Here is a 15,590-nt window from a genome sequence, read left to right as displayed (position 1 = left end):
TTTTAGTCTTATTCTATCCTTCCAAAGACATCATCCCCATTCACTAACCACAGACTTCTCTTATCAGATCTGTAATTGCCACCTGTTTCTTCTGACAGATGGGGAGAATAAAAGTAGACCAAAAAAGACCAGCCCCTGAGAAAGCAGTATTTTGCTAAATACAAGTGTTTCAGGGTCTTGTTCAGATGTCAGTCTAATTGGCAAATATCCAGGTTTATAGCTCCTAAATAGTTGGTGGTGGTGCTACAGAAAGAATGTTTGATGGACATGGCCGAACACGAACTCTGAGTTATTATGCACCAGCTCTGGCAGAAGCTGGACAGCCATGCTAGCACACAGATGTGCTAAATCCACCTGAGAGGCAGATTACTACCATGAATCCAGATCATCGATTAGGTTAGATGACCAATTTTAGATGAAAGCTGGCTCAGTAGATGGATGCTCCTAACACAACACGCCATATGCATTTTTCCCCCCTTCCCAATAGCTGTCTGAGTGTTATAACTAAATGAGATTCCCATTACTGTAAACCTCTTTCAGCTTCTGATGCTGTACTCTCCAATACCCTCTTTGGGGAGTAATTTCAGCTGGTACTTCTGCTATGTTTGCAGATTTCCTAAAGGAGGTGAGTGAGACCTTAAGGGAGAGGGAAAAAGAAAACTACACAGAAACACCTCTCAATTATTTCACTGTTGTCCACATAAGGCTAAGTACCAAAAGCCTTAGCAGCGACTTAAGTTGCTAGTGTTTACACTCCTAATTCAGAAAACTACAGAGAGTTATGGATCTATGGAGTCCTTTACATTTTTACACAACAACTATTGGATTTAATTACTGTAGCTAACATATCAACCATATAATATTTAATAAACAGATATCAATCACTAGAGTTCTATGATAGTGATGCATATATTTATATACAACCTTTAGAAAGCATATTCACAGATTTGGGACATAAACCAACCACTGCCCAGTTCTCTACACTGCTTGGTTTTGCTTTAACTTTTAAGCAGAGAAGCTGTTATTTCCAAAAAGAGCAACAACTGACTTATGGATCAAAGTGAGCAAAGCTGACATTGCAATGCAAGCTATGACTAAACTAACACTTTTGATAGCGTAGGCATAATTAATATCTAGAAGAATAAAGATGAGCATCTGAAAATTTAGATCTAGAACAGTGAAGTCCCCTGGGCTGCCACCCGGACACTTCTATCCACCCTGCTACCTTTCCCTGGAGAAGACAAGGAACAGCTATTTAGAGCAGCAAACACTGCCCCAACAGCTGATCACATCCTCCATCTGTTCACAGCTCAACACAGACCACTGAACTGCTGCCAAAGCAGTTAAAAAAAAAAATAAAACCAGCAGCTTTTTCTACCAGCAACTGCCATCCATGCACACTCCCAGAAATTAGTCCTCGCTGCCTACCACAGCGGAAGGCTCCTGGCCCCTCCTGCACTGCCAGGAGTTCACCTCTCACAGCCAGGTTCTAAGATGAGACCATACAAGAAGCCCTAAAGCCCAGATGCCAAGTCTGCTCTAGATCAAGGCACTCCAAAGTTCTGGACTTCAAAATACTGACTTTAGTAACCCTGTAAAAAATTATTTACCTGGATGACTGTGGTCTCATGTTTTTGAAGTTCCTTCAGAAGCAAACACTTGACAAAGGTACTACAAACCAGTTCAACAGATCAACGTGTTAAAGGAGGACTAGTGTAAAGATCTACTGTGCATGATGACTTAACTTTGTGGCATTCCACCACAAGTAACACTACAGAGGCATTTGCAACCTATTCTGTTTTATTTCTCTAGGCCTGAGAAGAGACTATGTACAGCAATGTTTCATGGAAGTACCCAGAGCTTTTCTTCCAAGAAACGCATAGTGGAGTCACTCTTCTGTTTCCTCCCTATACGTGAGCAAAGCTACCCTTTCAGTTTTAAGAAATGACGCAGGGGGTCACTCATCTCAACCCTTTTGAGCTCCAGCTGGTTTTGGTTTGGCTTTTTTTCTTTCAAATAAAGAAAGAAGCCATAACTGAATAGACAAGCATAGGCTAAGCATGGCCTCCTGCAGAGATTTTTCATACTATCCAACTCTAGGCACTCAGCTCATACCAAAGTTCCTCAAGGCTTCCTTTAATAAAGAGTAGAGATGGCCACTCTACAGTGATGCAAAACAGGAGCACCTCCCTCTCAGATGCCCGAGTGTGTTCTATCGTTACAAGATATTTGAGATGGAGAGAACTACATTTCTGGCCTGTACAACAAAAGGTAAGTTGATTATTTAAGAACATGGTTAAAGTTCACACTCCAAGAAAGTTTTTCTCCAGCACTATCACCAGTCCAACATGAACAACTTCAGTTCAACAGTCAAACAGGCTCACAGGCAACCCCATTAATTTTTCCCCTAAAATCCACTTCGTAAACCAGTGCTCATACTAACCTCTGCACCACTAAGGCAGCTGTACATTCTATATTAAAAAGAAAACATATAGAAAAGATATGAAAAAGAAAATATATACTTCAGGAAAAATACTATGTTACTCAGACCTATCTTTAATACTATTCCTGGTGTGTTTCCTCACACAGCTAGGAGGTAAAGGTCAATAATGTCACAGGCTGCCATGAATTTTGACAGTATAAAATTAAGTATTTCTTGTATCAAAAAAATAATGTCATAGTTATTTTACTGCATCCTCAGACGAGCCTCAATTTGGGCAGTTCCCATAATAACATTAAGAACAGCATCATAAAAGTCATTTCCCAGCTGAACTCTTTATTTGCAGCACAAGAAATTTGGAACTTGTAGATTAAGATATTAGCAAAGAAAGAGAACTGAACTACAGCACTCTTCTATCCATTTCAATCAAATTTTTCCTTCTGTTTAATTATCCTAGGAAAATTTCACATATGGAATACTCTTTCTCAAACAGAGCAGTCCAAAGCTACCTCAGTCACTATTAAAATAAAAAAGTTACCACAAGAAAGGAAAATGTAGGAACTGTTTTCATTACCTTAATAAAAGAGGATATATGACCTCCTTTCCCACCAGTGAAGGAGCCCTGACAAATATTAAATCTTCTTTGATTACCCAGATCCATATAAACCTGGAACACTGCCTAGCACATCCATGAAGCCCTGTACATCCTAAACAAAGCAGGTTTATTTCCCAGTTATTTCTCCTAATAGCTTCTTCACAACATATCTTCAGCAGACCTGTATTTGTTAAGGACCACCCTTACTACACATACATCAGTCCTGCAGGCACCAAACACCACCAAATTGAATTTCCACATCCACACAGTTCTCCTTGCCAGGCAAGAAGAGAGGAAGCCTGGATCCCTTCCTTACACAGACTGTAAAGCAGAAAGGATTTGAGGGCTCCCCTCAAGATGGGATACCACTACAAAATGATAAATGCCATAACCAAAAAAATAATGTGGTATCAGATATCTAAATGAAGCTTCAGGTACTGCTTGGGATCAAAAAAATTGCAGAACAAAAACTGGACAAGAACCCTGAATAGTCTCATCAATATGCACCTATTTCAGAACTAACTTTTCATAATAATCTAGTTCCAAATTAAATCAACAAGGTCTCATTTTCACAGACAGGAAACAGAAGTTTGGAGGAGAAGGGAGTCACTACATTTTTTTTAGAGTAAAACATTTCTCCCTCTCAATCTCTCTCAACCATTTTGCAAACAATATAGCAAGGAAAAAAAAAAATCCTTTGCCTTCACACCCAGAATCAAATGTCTCATAACAAAGCCATAGGAGGATAGTTAGCCTAGCTAGTACAGATCAGACATCACTGAACCAGATGTCTTTTTTTTGGACACACTTTCCACATGTTTCATCTAACAATTCACAACAGATTATTCTCATTATCAATTCACCATGATAGAGCAGGTGCAGGAGGTGGGGGAGAAATGGAGTGCTCAGGGATTGGATATACGTCAAGGTCATGAGTACACACAGACACACACTTCCCAGGAGCAGTATTACAAGATCTGAACACACCACTAATACTTGTGCCTGTGGTCTCAGATCTATTAGTCTTAACCGATCACAGGAAGAATCTAAGAAAGAGCTATTAATGTGAATGCTATGCAACTATTAAGCTTGTTTTAAAGTTCGAAATGTTCTAGTTAAGATTCATTTAAGTCACAATAGAATCTCTTTCTAAATTAGCAAGTTAACTCAACCATACCACCTAAACCCAATCCTAATAGTGTTATCCTCTTCTGTTACATCTCCTTTTATCAAAAAAAAAAAAAAATAAGCAGAGCATAAGCTCTTCAGGGCAGGGACTGCATGTTTATTTAAAAAAAAGAGAGAGTGAACTGCATTTAGTCAGAGGAACAAATATGCTATCAGACTGTCAAAAAGACTTATTTTTCACTGAGTAAGTGTTATGAGTGTTTAGAAGTACCTGCTTTCTCAGCCTGAGGAGTAGAGGTTACAATACTATTTTATTTATTGGAATTTCTCTAGTTTACCTGAACCTTGACCAAAAAAAATGGCCAAAATAAGTTTGCTTTTAGACAGGAGGAGGCCCAACATAAAAGTACAAAAGCTAGCTATTTGCTGAACTTCTGAGTTCCTGACAAAGCTCCTCTTTTGTATACTATTTCTTTTGAATGTTTGAATCATGGAGGGGGAAGAGAAAAAAAGGGAAAATCTCAAACAACAAATCAAGCACAGATATCAGTAAAATGCAAAGAACTTCAAAGCTGCTAAAAAAAATGGTCTAAAAGGTGGCAATGTATGGTCTGCTATGTATAGCATCTCCCATTTAAAAAGCAGTATCTTGTAATAAAGGAATAGTCCAGTGAAATATTTGATGAAAATTCTAAAACAGACAGCTCACATGTAAGAAGATTTAATACATTACTACAATTGACAAACAATACTTTGAAAAATGCAAGTGACAGCACTGTAAAATGGCTACTAAATTATTCCCCTTAATAACACAAGGTCAGGCCTGTAACAAAAACTACAACTGCAGCTGATCAGCCACTGACACAAAACTCCTCACCCCAAAGTACCTGAACATAAGGAACAGACAATTTTGCTACAGTATATCTATGAGTTATACAGTGGTTGATAATCAAATGCATCTCACAGCATCAATAATCCAACTGTCAGTCAAAAATTTATAGGATCAAACTATGAAGGCCTGACGCAATGCACTACTGAATTTTAAAAAAAATAATAATTAAACAAACCAACAGAAAGCAAGATCTATTTCTTTAAATATATACATTAAACTTCAAAATGTTTATTTTATTTTCTGGCTAAAAATTACTATTATTTATAGGATACCTAACTCTTCACTCTGTAACACTGCTGTAAATAGTTCTGTAAGGAAAAAAATGTAAATCCTAGGGAAGTCCTGCAGCAGCACCATACAACTCAATTACTTTGTTTCCAATAACTCCACACAGCTACAGGTTTCCAAAAACTGAGATACTCCCTTCCACTGAAACACTGCCAAAGCATCCTTAATTTCACTATCATTCTAAAACATCTCATAGTGCTAGAGAGGATGAATTTGGATGCTATAAAGCATGTGCATGGGGCAACGTAGCTTCCAGGAAGATTCCATTAGGAGTTGCCCACTTGCATCCCAGAACAGGACTTAGCATGTATTCTAATGCAGAATTTAGCCTACAGTCTTAAAAAACCCCTCCAGATAAGGTGTATAAAAACCTCAAATAAAATATATTTGTTAGTTCTAACAGGCTTAGCTAGAATTTCAATACTGGCACATGTGCTTTTAGTTTCAACCATAAATACAGCCCTTTTAAAATTCTGTTCAACCTGTTTTATAAAGCATGTTGAAAGCATACATCATTCTGAACTATTATTGACACACAAGAACATGGAGCATACAAGGGATGACTCCTTCAACATCCTGTTTCACTCTACATTTCAGACAAATTTTGGAATAACCATCTAATAGAATGTTAGCAGAAGGATGTGCCCACCACATTCAGAATGGATGCCCTAAAACCAGGGAAGTGACGAAAGCTGGAAAACAGAAAGCATGCTAACAAGGAGAAAACATTATGCTGTGCAGCAAATACAGAAATCATGGGGTTTTTATATTTTATATATTTTGAGAGATTAAACATTCAAGATTGTCCAGCAGAGAATTGGCTGATGATTTCTCTTACCCACTAACAGGAACTTTACAATATTCTGTGTAAGATGAAAGTAAAGCAACTCTGGTTACTACTTTACAGCTATTAGTGCATTGCTTACTCTCCATCCAGCCAAAACAAATATTGCACCTAATTTAGAAGTGATCAGTCATGTAAAATACACAGTTTTCTTTCTCAACTTAATCCAGAAAAAACATATGCTAGTCTTTCACTCAAAGAACTAAGTCTTGTTTTGACCATGTACCCTTAACTAGCAAATTATTAACCATTAGGGAGATCACATATTCATGTAAGTAACAGTCATGTTATGCTTTAAGATTTCATCTTTGAAGCAAGCAGTAGCAACTTTCATATGTCACCACCATTGGAAAGGTATTGAAATGTCAAGAAAAAGGTCATTGAAACCAGTATGGAGGAAGTAACACCAACTTTAAAGGAGCATTATGGAGTATAAGCATTACCTTTCAGAAACTGAGCACAGGGATTTATCTATCCTCAAAATCTAATTCTACTATGCTTACTGTTTGATTAAATAAGGTGTGTGTTGCAGGTTTATTCTAGCTCAACTAACTGATCTATTCAGCCAACTTCTTAATTCCCCATTTGTCCATCAGTCTTCAGAATCACTTGCACTACACCGTTAAGTGAAATGGAAACATTTGACAAATTGCATAGACATCCAGGAGTACAAGCAAAAAAGATCAATTAAGACAAAGTTACAAATGCATTCAAAATAGCATGTTGTGCTCACTTATAAGAGTATGAATAACGTATCAGTACATGTAATATACACAAGTATTTTCCCAGAAATTTAGTGCCGAAATACTGTATTTCATTTTGAAGATATGACTTATACTTTCCAAGTGAAGACTCCTGAAGACTGGGAAATTTTATTAGGAAGTACCTAGTCTGAAAGAAAGAAGAAACATTAAGTAGGAAGACTAGCAGCGATGTTGCCCTTTCAAGACAAATTTCAGAATTCATTCAGTGTGATTAGATTAGAACTAAAGTCCTCGACTACACATAACCACAAGATACAAACAGATCAAAATTTCAGGGACAGTGGAGCCTTCACTATTTGAATCACATCAATGCCCCATTCTGCATATCACTCCACTGCTTGTTGTCTTTCCCTTGGCATTACCATGTTTATTCCAACAATATCTAGGAACCTGTGCCTGGAAGAACTTGCAATCTAAAATGTAAAACAAAACAAGATGTATCTTCCTGCTAGAGGTTTAACTAGAACAGAGTTTAGTGATGACTTGCAAAGTTACAAATAAAAACCTGCACACCTCTTTGCCATTATGTACATCATTCTGGATATCTAAATCATATAAGGGTTAATGTCCCAAAAGGAAATTATGCCTGAAATAAGTGTCAGATTAGAACAAACATACAGAAATGGTTAATCTAAAACTGTGGATTTTGGGTAACCAAGTATGAGAGCATAGAAAGACAAGATTTAAGGGGGGGGGGGGGGGGGAGTGGAGAGGAAGTTAATCTACAAACATCAGATTGCTTGTTGACCTAGCAAAATAGATGGGCACAAAATTACAAGGAGAACAAAAAAAAAAACATTTGTTACATCATGGTATTTCAGAGACCCTACATCACAAAAGCTATTTTTTTCTATTTCCCCCTCACATGTACAAGTTTATGAGAGAGAGAGGAAACGGAGCAGGCTGTATGACATACACATGGAAGTCTAAAGATGCTGTCAGCAGGAAATGCTTTTGTAAATATGATACCTAAATGCAAGCTTTGTGTAGATAACAAAAAATCTGGGGTAACCTTTACATGAGAAAGGAACGTAAACTTATTTACTTTTTTGTCACTTGAGCCAGTAGTATACCTTTTTAAAGGCCTAATCCTTGAGCAATTTTTATTAAAAAAAGACCAATTAAACCACACAATCGGCTCCCAACAAATTTCACCACATTATGAAATAATGTAACAGATCTAAATTATTCTGAGGCACCAGAGTGCAAACCACAGCCCAAGCTACAGTGAACCTTCTACGCTTAACGAAGTTGTCTACTGCAAAAAGGGCTCCAATAGGAAAAAAAATACACAAAGGTATATTTTTGATTTTTCAAGGCCTGCCCGCCTATTTCCTACAGCTCCCGCATTAAGGTGGGGCCCGAGTCCGAAGACCCCCAAGGATGAGGACCCTGGAGCTGGCTCCTGCCGGGATTTCAGCAGAAACCCCCGGACGACACGGCCCCGAGCAGCCTGCGCTGCCCTTCCCCCACAAAGGGTGGGGAGCCGAGGACACTGCCCAGCCCCACCGCCGCGCCACGCCGGGCAGCGCCGCGGCCCCCGGCCGCTGCGAGGGGCCCAGCACTCGCTTCCCCCGCCCCGCCGAGGCCCCGGGGCCCGCACCCACCGAAAAGGGCTGGAGGAGAGGGCGGATGGCGCGGCGGCCGCCCCCCGGCTGCCAGCACCGCCCGCCCGGGTGGGTGTGTGCCGGGCCCGCCGCAGCGGGATGTCACCGCCGCCCGCCCTGGCGCCCCCCCCCTCCTCACCTCGCCGTGTCCCGCCGCGGCCCCGCCGCCGCCCAGGGCTCCGTTGCCGGCGGCCGTCGCCGGCGCTGTCAGCAGGCCGCCCACCGCGCTCGGCGAGGCGGCGGCCGCCTGGGTCGCAGCCCGCAGAGGGGCCGCTCCCGCCGCCGCCCCGGCCTTGCCCAGGCCGCCGGCGCCGCCGCCGCCGCTGGGTCCCGGCCCGCCGGTGCTGCTGAGGCCGCCGCCCCGCTTGTTCTTCCGGCGCTTGGCTCCGCGCTTGGCGTCGGCCGGACTCATCGTGCCTGACACCCGGGCAAGGGAGGAGGGAGCGGGGAGGGGGGGGGAGGGAGGAGGAGAAGAAGGAGGAGGGGAAGGGGCGCGGGGCCGCCGCGAGCGCCCGGGAGCGGAGGGGACGGGCAGGGCCGGGGCACGGGCTACCCCGGGCGCCGAGGAGCGGAGCGCACCGACTGTCACGGCCACGGGGACTCCCTCGGCCCCAGCGCCGCTGACCAGAGTTACCGTCCAATATGGCGGACACAAGGGGAAAGTGATCCCCCTTTACGTCGGGGGGCTCCCCCTTGCGCTGACGGGAACCCGCCCCGCGGGGCACGCTGGGATACGTAGTTCTCGCTCCGCGCCACAGCCCGTCGCCGAGGGGGACGGCGGACTACAACTCCCGGCGTGCACTGCGAGGCCCGCCCGGGCGCGGCCGGTGAGCTCACCCGTCCCCGCGGTGGCCGCTGGGAGCTGTAGTCCCCCCCACGGCCGTTAGCCCCGCTGGCCGACGTTGCCACCCCGGTCAAGGGACTACACCGCCGCCCGAGAGCCGGTGCGCACCACGTGACGCGCGCCCCCGCGTCTTAAAGGGACCGCAGCTCCCGGCTGCTCCCTCAGGGGGCTGAGGCGCCAGGGGACGTGTTTTCTCAGAGCGGCGGGTGGGCTGCGGCCCCTTCCGCGGGGGAAGGGGCCGCAGCCCACCCGCCGCTCTGAGAGAACACAGCCCTTCGATGTGGGGCTGCTTTGGCAGCGGGTGTTGCTCGGTGGGATGGGCTTCCCCCAGCACCCCACAAACACCGCCTCCCCCAAATCCCAGGCAGGGCAGGCTGAAAATGGAGGTTACACCTCTCGGGCTGGTGGCTGAGGGCCCTGCTCCGCCCTGGAAGCTCCCTGAGGCCTTTGCCTCTGAGGCCAGCAGGCGCCTGAGGTGCTAGCCTCCAGGTTAGGCCAGGCTACTCCAACCATCATCACCTGGTAGCAGATTATAAACTACTGCTGCCATCGTTTCCCCAGGTTGTTCTCCACAACGCACAATCACGTGTATGGGCCCAGGAAAAATGCGATGCTGTAGTGCTGGGCTTTGACGTGACTGAGCGGGGTGATATAAAAATAATAGACACAAGCACATTAGACCTGGTGATAACTTATGGCTGTATAAAATCTTACTGCAGCGTAACCCCAGCAGAAGTAGGGAGGTGATAGTCTCCCTGTACTCTGCACTGGGGAGGCCACACCTGGAGTATTGTGTCCAGTTTGGGGCACCTCAATACAAGAGAGATATCGAGGTGCTGGAGCGAGTGCAGAGGAGGGCAACGAAGCTGGTGAAGGGCCTGGAGAACAGACCCTATGAGGAGCGATTGAAGGAGCTGGGACTGTTTAGTGCGAGGAAGAGAAGGCCGAGGGGAGACCTCATCACTCTCTACACCTACCTGAAAGGACATTGTAGAGAGGTTGGTGCTGGTCTCTTCTCACAGGTGATTAGTGACAGAACAAGAGGGAACGGCTTTAAACTGCAACAGGGGAGGTTCAGACTGGACATTAGGAAAAAAATTTTTCACAGAAAGAGTGGTCAGACAGTGGAATAGGCTGCCCAGGGAGGTGGTGGAGTGACCATCCCTGGATGTATTTAAGGGTTGTTTAGATGAGATGTTGGGGGATATGGTGTAGGGGACAACTTTGTAGAGCAGGGCTGATGGTTGGACTCGATGATCCCAAGGGTCTTTTCCAACCTGAATGATTCTGTGATTCTGTTCAAATTTTGGTGGCATTGTGTAGTAGCAATGTGGGTCAGAGTAGAGTTAAGGGCCACCGCTGTATTTGCCTTTCATTCACCAATGACCATACACACTTAAAAGGTTGTGGAAAAGACAGCTCAGGAGTTTTGGGAGAGAAATGGAAGAAGGCACTAATTTCAGTGTGGTCTGATGAGTAGTTGGCAGCACCAGTAGAAGCTACCATCCATGCTGAAGCTGTTCCAGGCTTAGTTTGCCTCGGTACACATGGAAGAGCTTTGCATGTACACGCAGGCAGCTGTGAAACCAGGAGAACATGTTTGTTCATTCTGTGGTCTAGTAAATGGTGAGTTTTTTGGGGCAGGGCCCTAGTCTTCATAAATGTGCTCAATGCTCAGCACGCACAGCGCTGCATAAACGGCAAATTGCAGTGACAAGAGTAGGGGCTATACAAAACTGACAGTTGTATGCAGCCTTTTGCCACAAACAAATTCTAGACCTGTAGAATAAATTCGAAGCTGACTTCATGTGACATCTCTTCTTAATACATGGCATTGTTTTCAGAGCTAATATCTTTCACTTGAAATGGTGACACGTCTTATTTCAGCCTTATATAGGGCCATCGTTATCTTCCTTTCGGAATTATATTTTCACTTGGCCCCTGTTCACTTAACACTATGCTTCTGAAAGAAAGATTACAGCTCTGTCAGTCTCTCTATCCTCTATGTATTACAGATAGAAAGCTTTATTATGAGAAACTATTATAGTAAAATCACTCAACCATATAGAAGCTAAAGTAATACTACTTAGTCTGACATCACAGCATTTAATTCCCATACTCTCATTATAGAAACATAAATGTTTTCCTTTCACACTTCAGAAAATAAGGGCCATTCAGATGATTTTTTTTTTTAAATCCAGTTTTCAATATTAAAGAAAATTCACAGTGCAGAATGGTAAGTTTTTATAAACTGTGCAGGTCAGGGTCTTTTATTAAACCTGCAAGTAAATACTAGTGCCCAGGGAAATGAAGTACTTTTATGGGTTTGTACTGAACTCAGCTACCACACCTTGGTTTTAACTTACAATTAGCTGCTGAGCCAGTAGGTTGTTTTAGAAATGAACTTGCCACTTTGGTGGTGGATTTGAACATTTGAACTGAAGCAAAAGGGAGAGGAAATTAATATGAATGCTGTGAAGACCTACAACTAAGTTTCTTGCCCTTACTTGAATCAAATTACTTAAAATGTTCCACCTCATCCTTAAGAAAATAAACTCAGTTGTTTGAACAAACTAATTTTGATTTACCTCATTGTTAATTTAAAATGTGGCATTGCACTTCAAAATCCTTTGGGGGAAAAATTATTTATACTCTGAAAATTTTTCAAATTTTCCAGGAATGACATTTATAAAAACTCACTGCATAAACAGTGCAGATCACTGCAGTGCTTTCCCATGCTCTTCCTTTCAGCCAGCCCAGTTTCAGCAGCATTGTAGTTTTCTCTGTGAGCCATAAAGTCAATAAAAGGCTGTATGGAGAGTTGTATAGGTCACAGTTACCTTCAAAATCTGCCTTCAAGATGCTGAGGTGGCTGGGAAAATTCAATATGGTTTTACTGCCTCACTGGAATATTTGTTCTGGTCTCCTGTTGCACACACGATGATGTAAGGAATCTATACACCGAACTGTTGTTATAAGTTCAAGTAAAAAATAAGGGATCTGCTAATCATTACTGTTCTTGAAATAGTAGTCTCTGTGCCAGGGAGGTTAGAAGTTATGGTTTCTTTAATTTCAAGGGGATCTTAATTACACGTTTAGTTTTCAATTCTGCAAGTGCTACTTGGTGACATTAGCAATAGACTGAAGTCAAAGGAGCAACTCACATGCAAGGCAGCCCCAGGAAGAGTTTAAAGCTGTCCTTCTGTTCCCCACCATTCTGTAATTACCCTGAATTACAGAACTATTGTTCTGTTTACATTTCAAAAACTTTTTTTGGGGTCCTGGTTTCCTCTCCATTTTTCCCATATTGCTACAGTTTTGCTGAGGACCTGGGGCTTTTCACTGACATTAACGTTATACAACTCAAGCAATTTGTCAATGTAATTATTCTGCAGCTAGCACTAATTTGTCTTTGCTGTCCAACAAGCTGTCATTTTAATAGCAAGTTCATTTTTCTAAAAGGCTTCTCTACAGGAGAGTGAACATGCACATGTGTGGGTAAAGGGAAGGATGTATTTATACATAAGTGAAAACACTTAGAAAATATTCAGCCCAGACACTTCATCTCATGTGAGTGTTGACAGGGGCTGTGGCATTAGAGGTCCATGTTGTTCACCTCCAGAGGCTGTTCTGGTTTTTCCCCACGTTGGGTTAAGAGGACCTGCTGTACTGGACCTTGCCACAGCATGGCATGAGGACTAGATAGGGCTCTTCTAGCCTTACATTTCTATCACTTTGATTTAAAGATCCTTGTAACGGTGAGAGACCCCTTCATGATCTGCATACCAAACTCACGTCCCACCACTCTTTGGGAAGGCACCTGGAGGTCACACAGCAATAGTATCTTGATTACAAACTGGCACATAGGTCACTAAAGCAGCATCACAGCATGTATCTACACTGAATACCTTTTAATCAGCTTACCTCCAGTTCTCATATCCAATGCCAGAGTATCTGAGCTCCTTCTATGTACAGTGGATGTTGACAATTTCCCGGGTGGCCTTCATGGAGTCCTAGGCACTCCTCCTTTTCTAAGAAAGAAAATGTTTTCAGGATAAGGTCATCAGTTTATTGGCTTTGGTTGAGAGAGTTTTTGGTTGCTTGGTGGGACTAAACTGGAGAATGATGGAAGCAACATCCTTTTTCTAGCAAGCCTTTCTGTAAAACAAAGGACCGCAGGTTTTCCTTTAGATAGCCCAAGACAGTTTCACCTAATCTGTCTGGAATTTGTTTCACAGACAGATGCCTCAGCTGAGGAAACTTTATCTAATGCTGAAGAGGTTTAGAGCAAAAGAAAAGGAATCTCACATGTTGTATAATAAAATTTGATTTTAGGAGCTTTATGATCTCTTTGGCTTTATGGTTATTGGCTTTTTTCCTAGACAATCTTCACTGGTCCTTAAACAATGTGTTCTTTAAAGCCATAAGGACAGACTTGGAGAAAGTCAGACTTACTCCAGACCATCCACCCTGGAGAACAATATCTCAGGGAAACCTTGACTTGGTACTTGCTGTAGCTGAGAGGATGTGTGATTCATGGGTTGTTGTTCAGAGTGCCAGAGCTGAAAGACTCCTGTGTTGTGCTGAACTTACAAACCATAAATGCAGAAGCAGAAAAGCAAGACAATTTTTTTTTCTTCTGAATACCTCAGTAAATAAACTGAGTAAAGGTCTGTTTCTTACAATGGAAATGCTAGAATGTGTATGACTACTGAACTGATCTTAATTCAGCAATTTTTTCCCAATATTCATTTGATTCTCAACTTTCCCCCCTCAGAGTAAACTTTCAGCCTGTTCTGAAGAATTTCTTTTGAAACATAACCTGCATTTTATAAAGCATTGCTTAATTCTGGCCAATGAAATATGGTTTATGTCATGTAATGTTGCTCTCTGTGAGCTGACATTTTACATAATGAAATACGGTGTCTTTTTGCATTAAAAAGCCACATTGCTGTCCCTTGTTGCCTACTGAAACAGTTGTAAAGAAACATTTTGCACATCAGTACTAAGACCGCAGATAAGACTCTACTGGTCCCAGTTTCTCCTAATGAGAGCATGGCATACACCTGTACACAGGAAAAGGTTTACCTGCAGGTTGCTGGCACACAGCTGGGGGATGTCCTACCAGCAATACCAGTGGCAGTTCAAAGTGAAGCAGAGCAGCTCAGACAAGTCTGCCCTCAGATGCTTTCAAACCCTTGAAATAAAGTGTATGGGGAATGAAGTTTAGTCTCTCAGCTAGAGTTTTGAAAGAAAATCCAATTTCCACCTTTCAGCATAGGTGTTAACCTACACATTCAGAGCTTTGCTGGTGTGTTGGGGAGTGAAGAGGATATTTCCATATTGTGATCTTCTCTATTCACAGAGTCCCCTCACAGAAGGAAAATACAGCAGCGGTTTCCTTGCTCACCGTTTCCAGTCCTGCCTGCCCAGCCAGCTCCATGCCTTGAGGAGCCCAGGCTCTCCACTCCCTCTCGAGGCCATGATCACCGGGGATGTTGGCCTTCTCTGCCTTTTCCTTCTGTCATTATTGCCAATAACCCTTAAAATTAAGCACTGACAGCCATTCACTGAGAGGTCTCCCAGCATTTTGGGTTGGTTCTGGCCATTGGGTCAGAATTATTCTAGTAGTGTTTCTCCTGTTTTGAGCTACTGCTGTATAACAAGGTTTGGGGTTCTTTTGACCCTTTCATTTCACCTTTTAAAAGATGCTAAATCCATCCATCAGTTTTAATCCAGAGTATGACAGCTGAAAGAACCTGCCTCCTGGCAGCCATTAGCACCTACAAGCACATGTCCAATTTCATTGCAAGTTGTGCCGATAGAAGCGTGTTCTGCTTTTTGCACTCGTTGATCTGGAGCTTTTTAACATTATCAAAATGAACAATGCAGCTTGTGAATCTTTCTTACTGTTTACCTTTTTGCTTCTTTGGCTTTTAAATTTATCACCACAGGGGAAAAAAGAATATCTCATCACTCTTCTGTCAGCTGTTTCCTTAAAATATCCCAAATAATTTATTTTTCCTTATCACTGGGTTGTTGTTGTAGTAGCAGATCTCTTCATAACATGAGGATGCTCAACAGAGATCATGGATCACCCAGGTTTCCACCCTATGTCTGAGAAACCTAACAGAGAAAAGGGATAAAAATTTCCAGTTTCCCTCTGCTTGTCTCTGAGCAATCAAGTT

At 42.8% G+C, this 15,590-nt stretch overlaps 1 protein-coding gene across 1 annotated transcript in view; it reads right to left on the bottom strand.

Moving 5' to 3' along the window:
• FAM193A (family with sequence similarity 193 member A) overlaps positions 1-8,832 on the bottom strand; it is a 79,347-nt gene extending 70,515 nt beyond the window's left edge. The window contains exon 1 of the mRNA XM_074821969.1: positions 8,698-8,832. The gene's annotated coding sequence lies outside the window, so the exon portion shown is untranslated. The remainder of the gene's footprint in view (positions 1-8,697) is intronic.
• Positions 8,833-15,590: the final 6,758 nt, after the last annotated feature.

The sequence above is a fragment of the Strix aluco genome, chromosome 4 (genome assembly GCF_031877795.1).
Source record: "Strix aluco isolate bStrAlu1 chromosome 4, bStrAlu1.hap1, whole genome shotgun sequence".
NCBI lineage: Eukaryota > Metazoa > Chordata > Aves > Strigiformes > Strigidae > Strix > Strix aluco.
Note: the sequence above shows the minus strand (reverse complement) of the source record. Positions and strands in the feature narration are given on the sequence as shown.